The 14148-nt window shown below is 41.8% G+C and overlaps 1 long non-coding RNA gene across 1 annotated transcript in view; it reads left to right on the forward strand.

Annotated features, from left to right (window-relative positions):
• Positions 1–13378, forward strand: part of LOC138260782 (uncharacterized) — a 78332-nt gene extending 64954 nt beyond the window's left edge. The window contains exons 3-4 of the long non-coding RNA XR_011198984.1: positions 8700–8806; positions 13304–13378. This is a non-coding gene — a long non-coding RNA (uncharacterized lncRNA). The remainder of the gene's footprint in view (positions 1–8699; positions 8807–13303) is intronic.
• Positions 13379–14148: the final 770 nt, after the last annotated feature.

Genomic DNA, 14148 nt, shown 5'->3' on the forward strand with positions numbered 1-14148 from the left:
GTTCAGCATTCAATGGAGACCAAAGTCTTCGAAGCAAGAGCCCTCACTCACCTTCCGGTGACATTCTTCATCATAGGGCCAAGCTCCTCGTCAGGCCGGCACTGCAATGCCTGACGGGCCCCACACGGGGGCTCTTTGACTGAGATCTTTTTGAGAATAATGCACAACCGGTCAAAAGATACCCCTCGGGATGATCATCAGGCGTAGGTGGTCAAGAACTTTTTGGCTCCACTCAAAACCATAGTGGATTTTCAATCCTGATGTTACCCCGATGAGGCCCTACCTTTAGTATTTGGAGGGTTTTTTATTTCCTTATTATGGGATTCCCTATTGTTTAAAGGATTAGGTATGTACTAAGGTCCTGACGAATTGCATAGGATCATTTATTGACTATAAAACAGCGAGAAACATGTTGATCTACGATATAGTGACACAGGGGATCCTGTGCTTACTTTCTCCTCTTTTACTAATCTCTACTACGAGATCTAGTAATTATACCAATCATACTTTTATATGGGGGGTGTAGACTTTATTTTACTATATCCCTATGTATTGTTTTTAATCATGTCAGAGGTATAGGCATTAGAATAAAATTACAATTCGTTACCTCTAGTCATTTTTAACTACCCTTATACCAATCCTTCACTATCTTTTGACCGGTTGTGCATTAAGACCTGCACCCACACCTCAGTTCCCTACCAGGAAGAACTACAGAAGGACTGCCCTGCTGGACCCCTGACCTGCACCTGGACACTGCACTCTGGAGGACTGCACCAGCTGCACACTTGGGCTTCACCACAAGAAGGACTTTGCCTGGCTTCAACTGGTTCAAGGAGGGACTCCGTTTGCTACAGGTGAAAATTTGATAACCAGAGTCCCCTGCACCAACTCCTGAAGAAACCATCCACCTGACTACTGTCCAGTGGCCAAAAAGGAGTTTGTGCCAGGTGCATTCTGGGAGTTGTAGTCCGCACCCCGAAGGAGCATCTCAGAGCTTCTGGAACCTTGGGGTGAACTGTGGACCTCAAAAGAATCTTAAAAGAACATCTGGAAGAAGATCCAGAACTTTGGAGAACTTTTGGAAAAAAGCTCCATAGAGGGACCGACCCACCGTGCCAACTCTAGCCGGCTTGCCTCAACCCGGCCTGACTTGCAGGTTCGTCCCCGTGAAGAAAATCTCCAAAAAGTAGACTTATTCCGAACGTAGGAAGTTGACCGGGACCTTCCAGATAGCCTATCCGAAGTGGGATCCAAGGACATTGGATCAAGATTCAGGTTTGCCCCAGTCGAAGGATTTTCACCTGAAAAACGACTAAGTCCAACAGTAAAAATCCCCACCGAGGGATCTGCGACGTGTATCCAAGGAAGAGTTCCAGGAGGGCGGATTGGACTGGCAGGTCCGTCCTGCTGAAGAAAATCTCCAGAAAAACTAAGTCCTAAGGTAAACGTTTGACCGAGGCCTCCTGCGGGCTGTAGCTGAGCCGGGCTTCATTGTGGTTGGGATTAAACTTTGACTTTGCCCCAGTCGAGGTGCGACCAGATTACCAGATTGGCGCTTTTTGTTTCTATGTGCTAGAAAGCATTAATTCTTTTAAAATTAATTTCTCCGGTTCCCCATATCCGATTTTATTCATTTTGGTGTCATTTTAAAGCTAAAATTATTTCCTTTTTTTATAAATTAATTTTGGATTTTTAAACTGTTTCCCGTGTTTTCTTTAATTACTGTTTTGTGATCTCTGATTGCTTTACGCTTTGTCACCTAAATTAAGCCTTGTTGCTCGTTGCTAAGCTACCAAGGGTTGAGCTAGGTTTAATTTACTGAGACCTAACTGGACCTAAGTGGAGGTTAGAGGCCTATTGCTAAGTGTAGGTACTTGCCTGCCCTTAACAACCCATTTTCTAACACTTCATCATCGGGGTCCCACCCGAGACACCTAGCGTGTCACGGGTGTGGTGCGACGCATGATTACAGCAGAGCAGATTTTATTTTTACCACACATACTGGTTGGATTTGGCATGAGGGTGAGTGATTCAGTAGAACAAATTTTATTTTAAAGAGATTTCACAAAAATGAAATAACTGAGAGGCCAAAAAACTGAACCAATGACTCACAGCTTGTGAGCTGTAAAGCCACAACAAGGCACCTATTGCTTTACAGTCCATTCACACACCTTTCATACATGACATGCACAAGACCATTCATGCGGGCAGCCACGGGCCCAACACATTACAACATTTGCATCGTCAGACAGCGCCACTCAAGGGCTCATCACTTACATACGCCCTCATGCCTGATACAGCAATCACACCAGCTGATGGGAGTTTGTGAACTGGTGTTTGTCTGGCAGTGTTGCAGTAGCCAACAGCAAGTCAATATTTACACCGCCAGCCAAGCGCCACCCCACGCACACCGCCAGCCAAGCGCCACCCCACGCACACCGCCAGCCAAGCGCCACCCCACGCACACCGCCAGCCAAGCGCCACCCCACCCAGGTCGGTCCCTCATGCACACCGCCATCACTTTTTTTTGTTTTTAAACACAGAAACCACTAATTATAAATACAAAACTACAAACACAAAAGCTCTAACTGAATACATGACAGTAATGCCAACTGTGAAACTGAACATATGAAAATATAAAACAGCTGTCTACGCTCACAGTATTTCCCAATAATTTGTCTGTGGTAGTTCTTGAAACAGCCACCCACACTCAACCCAGGTTTTGAAGGACAATCAGAGCAGTACATCCTAGTCTCCTTCCCGATACCTCTTCGAGCACAGACTCTAGATCTCTTAGCAGGAAAGTTGTTTTTTTTATTTTTTTGGGGCCGTGGGAGGAACATGCTCAGCAAAGTGACGATCTTTCAATCTAGCCACATCCTCCACCACTGCTTCTCTAGGAACTCTTGCCTGTTCAAGCACAACAAGGCTCGCTATGATATTCTTGAAATTTCACAAATGTTATCCTTGAATCTGGAGAACTATCTTTGAACACAGCAAAAGCATTAAAAGTTGCCAAGTGAACCGGTGAACCACTAACTTCTTATACCAAACATAAGACTTACGAGCAGCAGTGTAAGGTTCCAACCTCTGATCTACTCCATCAACACCACCCATGTGCTTATTGTAGTCTAAAATGCATACAGGTTTGCGCACTTCAGCAACTTGACGCCAAACAGCCACAGGTGAAGTACTCTCATCATGGATGGTAGTTAGCATGTACACCTCCCTCCTGTCTACAAATTTCAGAGCTAGCAGCTCATCATTCTGCAAGGCACTGCACTGTCCCTTCTCAAGTTTTTTACAGACAAGCTCTCTTGGATAGCCTTTCCGATTAGAGTGGATTGTGCCACAAGAAAGAGTGTCCACTCTGAACAACTCCTTGAACAACTGAACTCCAGTGTAGAAGGTATCTACATATAAATGGTGACATTTGTGAAACAGTCGTCTACCAAGTTCCCACACAATTTTCTCACTCCAAAAGTGGGTGGACAATCAGGGGGGTCAATACTGGAATCCCTACCAGTGTAGACCCGGAAATTATAAACATCCTGTACTACTTTCAGACAGCATATACAATTTAATTCCATACCGTGCCCTCTTGCTAGGAATGTAATGCCTAAAAACCAAACGACCCTTTAACAGGACCAAAGACTCATCTACAAATATTTCTTTGCCTGGAACATAGATTTCTGAAAAACGATCTACCAAATGATCAAGGACAGGTCTAATCTTAAAAAGACGGTCAGAATCAGGGTGATCTCGTGGAAGGCTAAAGCATTATCTAAAAACAAAAAAAGAAAATGGGCAAATCTGCCCCATCGGGGGGCAGAAATGCCATAGAATATATTGCCCCCTGGGGGGGCGACCCTTGCCCAAGGAGCCACCCCCCCCCCCCACACAGAGTGCACACATGGTCCTGGCGCTAAGTGGCAGATGGGCCCAAAAACAAAATAGGCTGATCTGCCCCCAGGGGGAGCAGAACTGCCCAATATTGCTTTTTGCCCCTTGGGGGCGACCCTTGCCCAAGGGGGTGCCCCCCAACACAAAATCAGCCCAAAAAAAAATCTGTGGTTTCTAGTGGCTTTCTGCCCGTCTTGGGGGCAGATTGGCCTAAAAATAAAAGGATGATCTGCCCCCAAGTGGGGCAGAAACGGCGAAAAATACATTGGCCCCCAAAGGAGAGTGACCCTTGCCCAAGGGGTCGATCTCCCACACTATAAACACACACACTAATTCCCAGGTGTCTATTGGGCATTCCTGCTGCCCGATCACATCCCCTCTATTAGAGGGATTTCCCCCCCCCCCCGACCCCCGCCCGGAGGTAAAACTCACCTTCTTTCCTCTTGGCGCACTGGAAGCAAATAGCTTCCAGCACGTCTTTGCACCCTTTCATGTCAGCGCGCAATCGCGTGCTGACGTCTTGGGGGGTGGGGGGGTGGGGGGTCAGATGTGGAAGGGGAAACTATTTTCCTTCAAACCTGTCCTGGGGGGTAGGGGTGGCGGCCCTCAGGGGGAGTACTAGCGCTTCCCCCGAGGGTCTGTACACAGACTGGTTACGCCCGTGGTGCCTGAGGCGCGCCACCACAGACATAACCATTACGTCTGTAGCGTAAAAGGGGTTAAGCTAAACCAGTTTGCTGGTTTGCACAGAATGCCCAGTGAAATTTTGAGAGAAATATTTTAGCATCATGGGCAACTGCCACAGCTAACCTCAGAATGGCTTTATTTTAATTTCCACAAGCGAAGAAAAAAATGCAGTATTTTGACAGTTCAATTGCCGTTTAAAAATTCTCCTTTGGTTGAATGTGCAAATGTATGTAAGATTGTGTCATAGTTTTACACCATTCCTCAAAGTAATATGAGATAGCAACAACCCACTTACGATAAGGGGTCAAGGAAGGAAGGATGCAGTGCAGCTTAAGGGAAATGCAATTAGTCCTTGCATGCGGTTGACCACCTTCTCGAATTAAAGGCATAACACAACATTCCGATGATGCTGTGATTACCTCCGTTGCTTTTATTTTTTTAATGAATAATCAATTCACATAGCTCTGCAGGGTGTTGCATGTTGTCCCTTAAATTGGCATGGCTGAACACCATATGCCCTGTAATGTCAGTTTGGTTCCCCAGTGCTCGATATTGATACTATTATTGTGTAGCTATTTTAGCCATGTTCTGAGCACTTGTTTTAGTTAACTAGGCCTGCAGCTCTGCACTTTCACCTGTCTACGTTTTATTCAGCATTGCTTTATTTTTCTAGCAATAGCTTCATTTGCGGTGCTGTTTTATTTCCCTATATCTTGTTGTTCTTTCGCCTAGGAAAGCATCACATTCTTAGTAGGACATATAGTTCACTTTGTGCTTTCTCCAAGCCTACAGTCAGATAGGGTTGATGACAAACGTGGTATGCTGTCTCCAGCATTCACACAAAAACAGTCATGCGTGGGGACCATTTCTTAGAATGTCAGCTGTGTTATTATAAAACACCCCTTAGTGCCAAACACGTTAGTGAGATTCTAGCCAGATGACCACGAATGTATGCTGATTGCTGCAAGCTTCACTACAGCTACCTACTTAGACGACCAAGCCCTGATCCAGATGGGGACGGTGTCTTTTAAGACATCGTGCCTCTTTTTCAGGTATGAGGGATGATGTTCTCCCACGGGAAAACCCAAAGGGCAGATTAGGCTTAGTATGCTGCGCTCATACATAGCGTAGGTGAGGGGCTATAGATCCACTCCCCTGTTTAGACAGCATAGTCGGACTGTTCGTGTTTTACATTTTTAGTCACATGCCTGATCCTATTGTCTTTCATTATCCTTGTTATTGCTATGCACCTGCTTTTATCTAAGATGCAGATATTTTGATAAATGCCTATTTAAATATATTCTGCCTCTGGTGTCTTTGCCTGAGTGAGATTTTAGTAACTGAGATAACTGGATGCGATCTGATGTACCAGATTCCCTGGGGAGTCTATCTTACCATGAGCTCGGTTGCCACAATCATCTGTCAGCGATGGGGTGCTGCTAGTTAGCTGGAAACCCCGGATTAGGCCCACAAGTGTCACCAGGTGTGGAATTATACTCATTACCCACCACTTAAGCAGTCCTACTGCCCAAATCCAGTAGCCTCATTACCCTAATGAGAACCTACGCAACACTATGTGATTAACTTAAAAACAAACTAGAAAGAAAGAATGACCACTTCCACCTCCCTATGATCATTATACTGTCTGACTCCCTTACACAGACCACCCTTCCAAAATGGCTGACCCATAGAGCTATTTTGGTACCCATTTCTCGTTGCTTCCAGTTAATTTAAAGTAACACATGGTCGGTAGAAACTTTAGATGCCCACATTCCGCCTGACTCCTCCGTTAAAACTGAGCAAATAGGGATGGGCAGACTAGATAATACTGGGTAGTTGGCAGCCCCACACTTAATATTGTCCCACTTTGAACAGTAATAGGCAGGGAGCCACAACTCATCATTAGCTAATTTTACTTTCAGGCTTCTGTAAAACCTGGCCCGACCTACATTCCCTACACCTTGAAGTTTCCTGGGGATGGAAACTTATACCCATTCTTCAAAAGAACACAGCATGGAGCTGCGCTTACAACTAAAGTTGGCAGTGTTAGCTCGCCTTGTCCTTAGTAAGTAAACTTATGAGGGGACGCGTATAGGTCGATGACCCTTTTGAGTCGCATGGAGTATCCTAGTCATGCAGTGACTATTGAATCTATAGCTAACATCAATAATCAAGAAACTTTCTATGGAAAACAACTAAACCATAATACTCAAGAATAACCACTACTCAGGAAGGAGTTAACAATTTTTATTCCCTATTGATTACAATTCTAGATCATCCGTTAGTTCAATCTTTATTCAAATCAATCCTTTTTGTTAATCCATCATAAAAGACATACATTCTTAAAGGAAGCTTTCTATGACAATGTGATACCACAAACTAAGAATACCAGCATTAATAGTGAAATTCAGCAATTAGGTTTGTCAGTCATTGTCATTGTCACTGTCAACGTCACCCTAACAGCCTACCTAACCAAGATTAGCATTAGCATGGGGGTCTTCATGCAAAAACAATTTAGAGAAAACATCAATTTGGAAAAAATCTACCTAAGTGAGAATCTTAAAAAAAAGCGCAGTTGATACCTAGAATAAAAGGCATAAAAATAGTCTGTCACCTTTTCATAGCTACCTATCCAGGATGGATCAGCAACAAGTCAGTCTTCGTCTTCAGGTCATCTATTAGTCAGCTACGGATCAGGCTCACAGACCATGAGCCCAATATCAGCACCTCGGACAGCGTCTCCTGACGTCATCACGACACCCAGACTGGAAGCAGCAAGAAAGAAAGCTGATGGTATTGTCTAATTACCAATGCCATATCCAGGTTCACTTTACATCTTCTACTCTTCATCTGGGGTACTTTGATGTTGCACAGTGGTCGGGAAAGGTGTGAAGTATGGACAACTGTATAGGTGGATAGGATAAGTAGTTAGGGTCAAATGTACAAAAAGTAGGAATTGTGATTTCCTAATTGCAATTCTTACTTAATCGTAATTAGGGAATCCCAATTCCTAATGTAAGCAAACTTACAACAGTTAAATAGCAATTCCTAGTGGGTCACATACTGAGCTGATTTTAATGAGGTTGTCAGCTGTTTGAGTCCCATTAGGCATGGTGGTTATCAAAGGGATGGTGGCATGCTGGAGTCAGGGAACCCCCATGTCTGATTGCTTTTCAATAAAACATTCATTTTTTTAGTTTAAATGCAGCCTGTTTACCTAAAGGAAAAAGGCAGCATTTAAAAAAAAAAAAAAAAAAAAAAATGATGCACTTATGTTTCATATGTTGCTCGTAAAAAAACATTCTCAAATGGAAGGGGTCATAACGGTTGCCACCTCCTTGAGATGTTGGTAAAATATTACTGTTATGCAACCGGAATTTGGTCGCAAATCATTAATACAGGTCATTCATTCAGTTTTGATATTTGGAAGGCACGTCTTAAACAAATACCAAATCAGTATGCATTTTCAATACCAAAATGTGTTACTGGATCGCAATTTGGGATTCATACATACCAAAATGCTTTTTGTGCTTGCAAACAGGCAGAGTTTTGTAAATGTGGCGCTTAGTTCTTTCACATCACAGATGATAGAATCATAGGCCATTGGTTCTGGTAAGCCACACTGGAATCATAGGCCATTCGTTCTGGTAAACCACACTCTCGTAAAATAACTGCAGGGGGCTTTAATACTATGGTTAAAATCCGGTTCCCAGAATGACGTTCCCTTAGAATGAGCTGCTAAGGTGCTTTTTATCCGAGGGGTGGCTTCAATTTCTAGTTATTTTACTCATATATCATAAACTGTAGAACACATCAGCTATACTTCATCATTGGCCACATGTTCCTGATTCGCTTGTTAGATGGCCAGTAAAATGCAACCATTTCCCATTATCCCTCTTCACTCCCTCTGATGTACGTTGTTTGATATGAAAAACCGAGAAGGTATAACATTGGCTTATGTATTTCTCTTAATAATGTGATGAATGCTAATGAAGCTCTGAAGTACACAAATTGGGATCATAGTACAAAAGCTTGATTAATAATATTCTGAAAACCTAATGATTTTATGTTTTTTCTAAAATGTCATAATTAACCTCTGTTTTTTTCAGGGCACAATCAGGACCAAATCATCACACGCGTAACTACCGTTCATTAGAGACCTGGCGTGAAAAGAAGCCAATACTGAAATTTTCAGTGGGTAGTCTTCTGAACTGGGGTAGGCAAAGTGAATTCCAGTATCTTATTCAATTTGGGGCCTCTAATCATCAAAAACTCTTACAGGTTCCCTCCAAAGTCAGTCAATTTGTGCTAGATGTAAGATTAGCCACCACTCTGGGAAACAGTCCATGCTCTCGGTGGCTCGAAAATCATAAATACGATTACATAAGTTCTTCTTGAGGGAAACAGTGACAGCATCATTTGAGTTTTCTTCAAGAGTGCACATAGTGAATTTCTTAAATTGCTTTATTAGCAGTATGCTGGTTTCATAAAATTCGGCAGGACTAATTTCAAACCTACTAGAGTGAGAAGCTCCTCCTGACTGTTCGGAATTTACATTTAATAACAGATGACACGCCAAAGCTGCATATGAACTATTAATTTCAGGTGCCCTCCCCAAGCAGGTGCAGTCTGAACTGTCAACATTGGGATGGAATAAACGTTAAACAGACCTGCTTTTAATAATCGATATGAGGGGGACACAATTGAGAGAGTTACAATACATAAGGCAATGTTTCATCTGGCATGCCAACTGAACAATCACAATTTATCCTGGTGAAAAAAAGAAGTGCTACGATAGTAAATTGTGCTACACCGTTGTTCCAGTTAAAGAAGCACTTGTGTTTGCAGGCTAGTGATGCCTCCACAAACTCTCTCCTGTGCAGGGCGCATTATCATTCCGAATTCTACAAGCACACAAGGGAGATGCCACTAATGCATTGATGGTGAGCTATCAAATTAGTTTTTCATGGGTCATCTTTGTGAAATGGTTATTTCTTAGAAATTATTCATACTAACTGCTAAAACTGCCATAAGCATTTCTATGTAAGGTTTTCTCAAGCTTCCCATTCCTCTAATTTAATTTTAGATTTCATCACCTCTGTTTATTAACTCTACATAGCACTTGTGAGGGCCTATCAATAAGGCGCTCTGTTTAAATATGTCACAATACATGAGAAGACATTATGTACATAATCATTTGGTACTGGAGTATAAAAACTTACGACCAATGATCATATGGCTAGACACATTAATAATTAAGTGCAAACCCTGTGACTGAATAATCTCCCTGCTTCTATTCCGGTCAATGACAGATGAGTCGATCAAACGACTGTCACAAATCATCGGGCAAACCTAGAGACTAGGTAACCTCTGTAGTGTTTGCTTGTCTGCTTAGACGTCTCAGTAAGGCATTCATTTTTCCTAAATGTGTACTTTGCCCCAAAAATGCATTTATATCAATAAACTTATTTGAAGATCATTTACTGACATATCTTCCTCTTCATTAAGGCTTACCTGCCCTCTTAAAGGCATTTTCAAAGACGAAATTAATTAAATCTTTTCAAAATTTCTCTGAAGATCACCCACTCTTGATAAGCCAGCTGGTTTTGCAAATCTTTATTTGACTGACTTGTGATCACGTCTTTATCAATAAATTGCCAAGGCACTATCGCAGTTCCCACAATGCACCACACTATTTATGCTTACATATTACAAGATTATTGGCATTAACCCAATTGAAAAAGGGATATTTCCAATGTTCAGCTTCTTTTTAGCCATCTCACACTCTGTCTGACATATGTACTAGCACATTAATCTGTTTTAAACCTGTTGGAGGGGTTGGTACTGTTGTCAGATATTGAAAAATAAACTTCATTTAATTCACCTGTCGGTTACATATATACACAGTATAAGGACAGAACATCTATTTATAAAAAGAAAAAAAAAGTATGAGGTATCTTTGCTACACAAACACCAGGATTCGTACGTCAATCTGTGGGACAAAAGATAAGATAGCAGGTTTTAACTTTGATCTACATCTATGGACTTGATACTGTGCATATGTTTAAGACACTGCACACAGTTTAAAGCATTTACATTAAAATGGAAAATCAGAGCAGGAGCTGCAGTTTGCACAGTTTGGAAACAGAAAATAAGAGGGGCAGCCTCTGCTCCCCTTTGATAAAGCCCCAGTTGCTATATCACATGTAATTTTTCAAAATAAACATCTACTGGATTGGGGACACCTAAGTGAAGACAATCGCTAGGTTTTAATCACCAAACTTCTGGGGCGACATCGCAACTGGCTGCTGGTTTCTAATACCTATTTCTAAAAATGTTTTGTTCTAAATGAAACATGATGTGCCAACTCTAAACAGGCAAAATATGTGCCGTACAATAATCGAAAATATGATGAAGCCTAACCACATTCTCCTTATAGAATTTCTGACGATAGTCCCTGAATGCAGAGGTAATTTTCCTAGAACTTAGTGTGGCTTCCTTAGTGACATGAGATGTCAGGAATAGTAGCAATTTTCTTAGCCTTTTGATAAGATCTGCCAAATTGGGATGATTCTAACTATTGATTCTGTATACTTGTGTTGAACAGAACTTTTAATCTGATTTGAATTTTGATTGTAATGTTACCACTTTCAACAAACTGTTGGTCAAGACCTATTGAAGCAATAGCTGATCTCCTGACAGAATGAAGACGTCTTGACAACTACTATGGCCACAACAGTTGTCACTGTTATGCCATTCAGAGAAAGGGAACATAAGCTGACAGCTTGATCAGCTGTGACCGATTGTGAGAATTGTCTCAAACTGACAGAGACGGAAGTGCATCCTGACTGGTTATTCAATGATGACATATTGCACTACATCTGTCATTCACAGAGAAAGACGTACAATCTGAAGGCTATTTCTGCTATAGCAGATTTGGCTCACTGTCTCTAATTGAAAGAGCAGGAAGGGCATCCTGATGGCAGCTTCAACCCTAAAGATATTTTACTTGTCTCTCATTGCCAGAGAAAGGTGTGCCGATTCATTCCTGTTAGTCTGTGCTCTGAAAATATTATAGGAGACGGAAGTACATCCTGACTCAACTGGGAGGAGAGGCACGACTGCGAGGTGAATCAACTTTAAAGATTGTACTATATCTCGCTATTGACCGGGAAAGGATGCACTGTGATACCTGCCTATGCTTTGCAGATTGTATTCACAGCTGCCAAAGAAACAGCATGTCTGTGCAGATTATGCAACCTGTCTCACACTGTTGGAGAAGAAAGGAAATCTTAGAGGTGAATATATTTAGTCAATAATACATATTAGCAGGCACAGATTCTGATACATGAAGTACAATTCAATGTTTTTGGTTAAAGTGATTTGCAAACAAAACCTTGGACATTCGGAAAGCTCCCCTGTGAATTCAATCTGCTCATTGCTTACCATTGGATTGTTGTTTTGTAACTCACATTTGCTTGTTTTCTATTTGCTGGCTCTATTTGTTTTAGGCTATCCATCTTGAGGTCGTCCCTTCCATGGCCCTTACCTTTGTTACGGTATCCTTCCACCAGTGCTCAATTTGTAAACAAGAATTTAAATCTTGTTCTTATCTTGTCATATTTGCTGTGCACTCAGACAGGTTAAATGTAAATCTCTGACTTATGAGTGAACTTGGTGTTTACTTTTCTTGCTCTGACTTCAAAGTGACTCATGCTGATAATGGGGATGTAATGGACCAAAGGATGTAAAATTTTATTTTTTTCTAACACGCAACAAAATATAAATGACTTTAAATGAACTGTGCAGATATTTCAGAATTAGAGAGCACAAATGAAGCACATTTTTTGGTAATTCTGAAGTGTGGAGGAAACCTATTTTAATATTATAAAAAATATAACGGATAATGACAGTTCCACTCATCTTTTGTGCGGTATATACTTTTATCAGTAAAACTTATGCCTGTGCAAATGTAATAGTCATTTCAATTGTAAATGTGTTGACTGTAATAGTAGTGCACTACCACAACATGCATACTCCACTTTCTCACTTCACCACTCCACTGCACTCTACTCTGCACTACTCCACACCAGTTCACCCTATGCCTCTCTACTTTACACCACTCTACGCCAATGGTCCAAATTTGCACCACTCCACTGTACTTAACTCTATGCCTCTCTACTCTACAGCACTCTACGCCAATGCAGTCTAGGCCGCTGCACTCCCCTCTGCACCACTCCCCTCTATACCACGCTTCACTATTCTGCAACACTGCATCACTCCTCTCCACACTGGTGCACTCTATGCCAATCCACTCTACGTCACTCTAATCTACTCTGCACCACTGCACTAAATGTCAATGTATGCCATTGCACTCTGCCGCTCACCACTCCATTCTAAGCCACTTCACTCTAGTATGAAACAATCTACTCTGCACCACTCCACACCATTCTACTCTACCCTGCACCATTCAATTCTACTCTTCACCACTCTACTCTGTGCCACTTCACTTTACTCTAACCACTGCACTCCACACCAATGCACTCTATAATCCTTTACTCAAAATCAATGCAGTCTATGCCAATCTACTCTGCCACTGGACTCTACTAAAATGAGGGGTTCATTTGTCATTGAAATTATGGTTAGTACTGCAGAAAGAAAAATTAAGACCTGTTTTAAGTTATAAAATATCTAACTGTTCTACTTCCAACAGGAGCAAACCTGTCAGGTGGTGATAAATTTCCTAGATAACGAGAAGGGAAGTTTCAGTTCTAATAAGGTCAAGAGGCAAGTATGATGCATTTCTTTCTTCACTTGATATAAAATAGCAGTTATCAAAGACTTATGGTAAGAAAAAATAGAACTACTTATCCCATGAGACATAGGGAATAAGTGTCCATAGTAACCACAGTCCAATCATAACTCGGTCAGCCATATATGTGAATGACGTCCCTTCCTTTTCCTCTTTCTTGAATGCTCATCAGTTGTCATTGTGTTTCTTACTTTCTCCTCATTTAATGATTATCACTGAATATTGTGCTTGTTTAAAGATTTAATTGTTTAACTGAGACCTGTGTACTGTTATCACGCAGGGTAGGTTTATCTCCCAGTGTGATTTTTTTTTTTCTCCATACCTCGTGCGTCCTGAGGAGGTGCTCTCGTGTGTGGACAACGGTCCTTTTGTGCCCGTTGCGGCCTTGTAAAGAGCTGTTTCTATCCAGCACTCTAACAAAGCTTGCACGTGCGTTAGAGGATTTTTGTGAGGAATTCCTTTGGTTTCCTCATATTATTCCCCAGCCAACCCTCATGTTTACACCACTACGGCAGTTGTTATCCCCTGTAATTTCAAGTCATGGATTACGACTACAGAGCAAACTAGTGAGCACAATTTCATTTATAACTGTTTTTACGGTTATAAGCAGCAGGCTCCCCTTTGTAAGTTTTGGACGTACATTTTTTCACTGGTGCAATCATCTGACTATTAATCGATCACTGTGGTGATCATGGATACTCATCCTTCCAGGATGCTAAGGAACAATGGCCTCCCCAACAGTGGAC

This window comes from Pleurodeles waltl, chromosome 10, assembly GCF_031143425.1.
Source record: "Pleurodeles waltl isolate 20211129_DDA chromosome 10, aPleWal1.hap1.20221129, whole genome shotgun sequence".
Classification (NCBI taxonomy): domain Eukaryota; kingdom Metazoa; phylum Chordata; class Amphibia; order Caudata; family Salamandridae; genus Pleurodeles; species Pleurodeles waltl.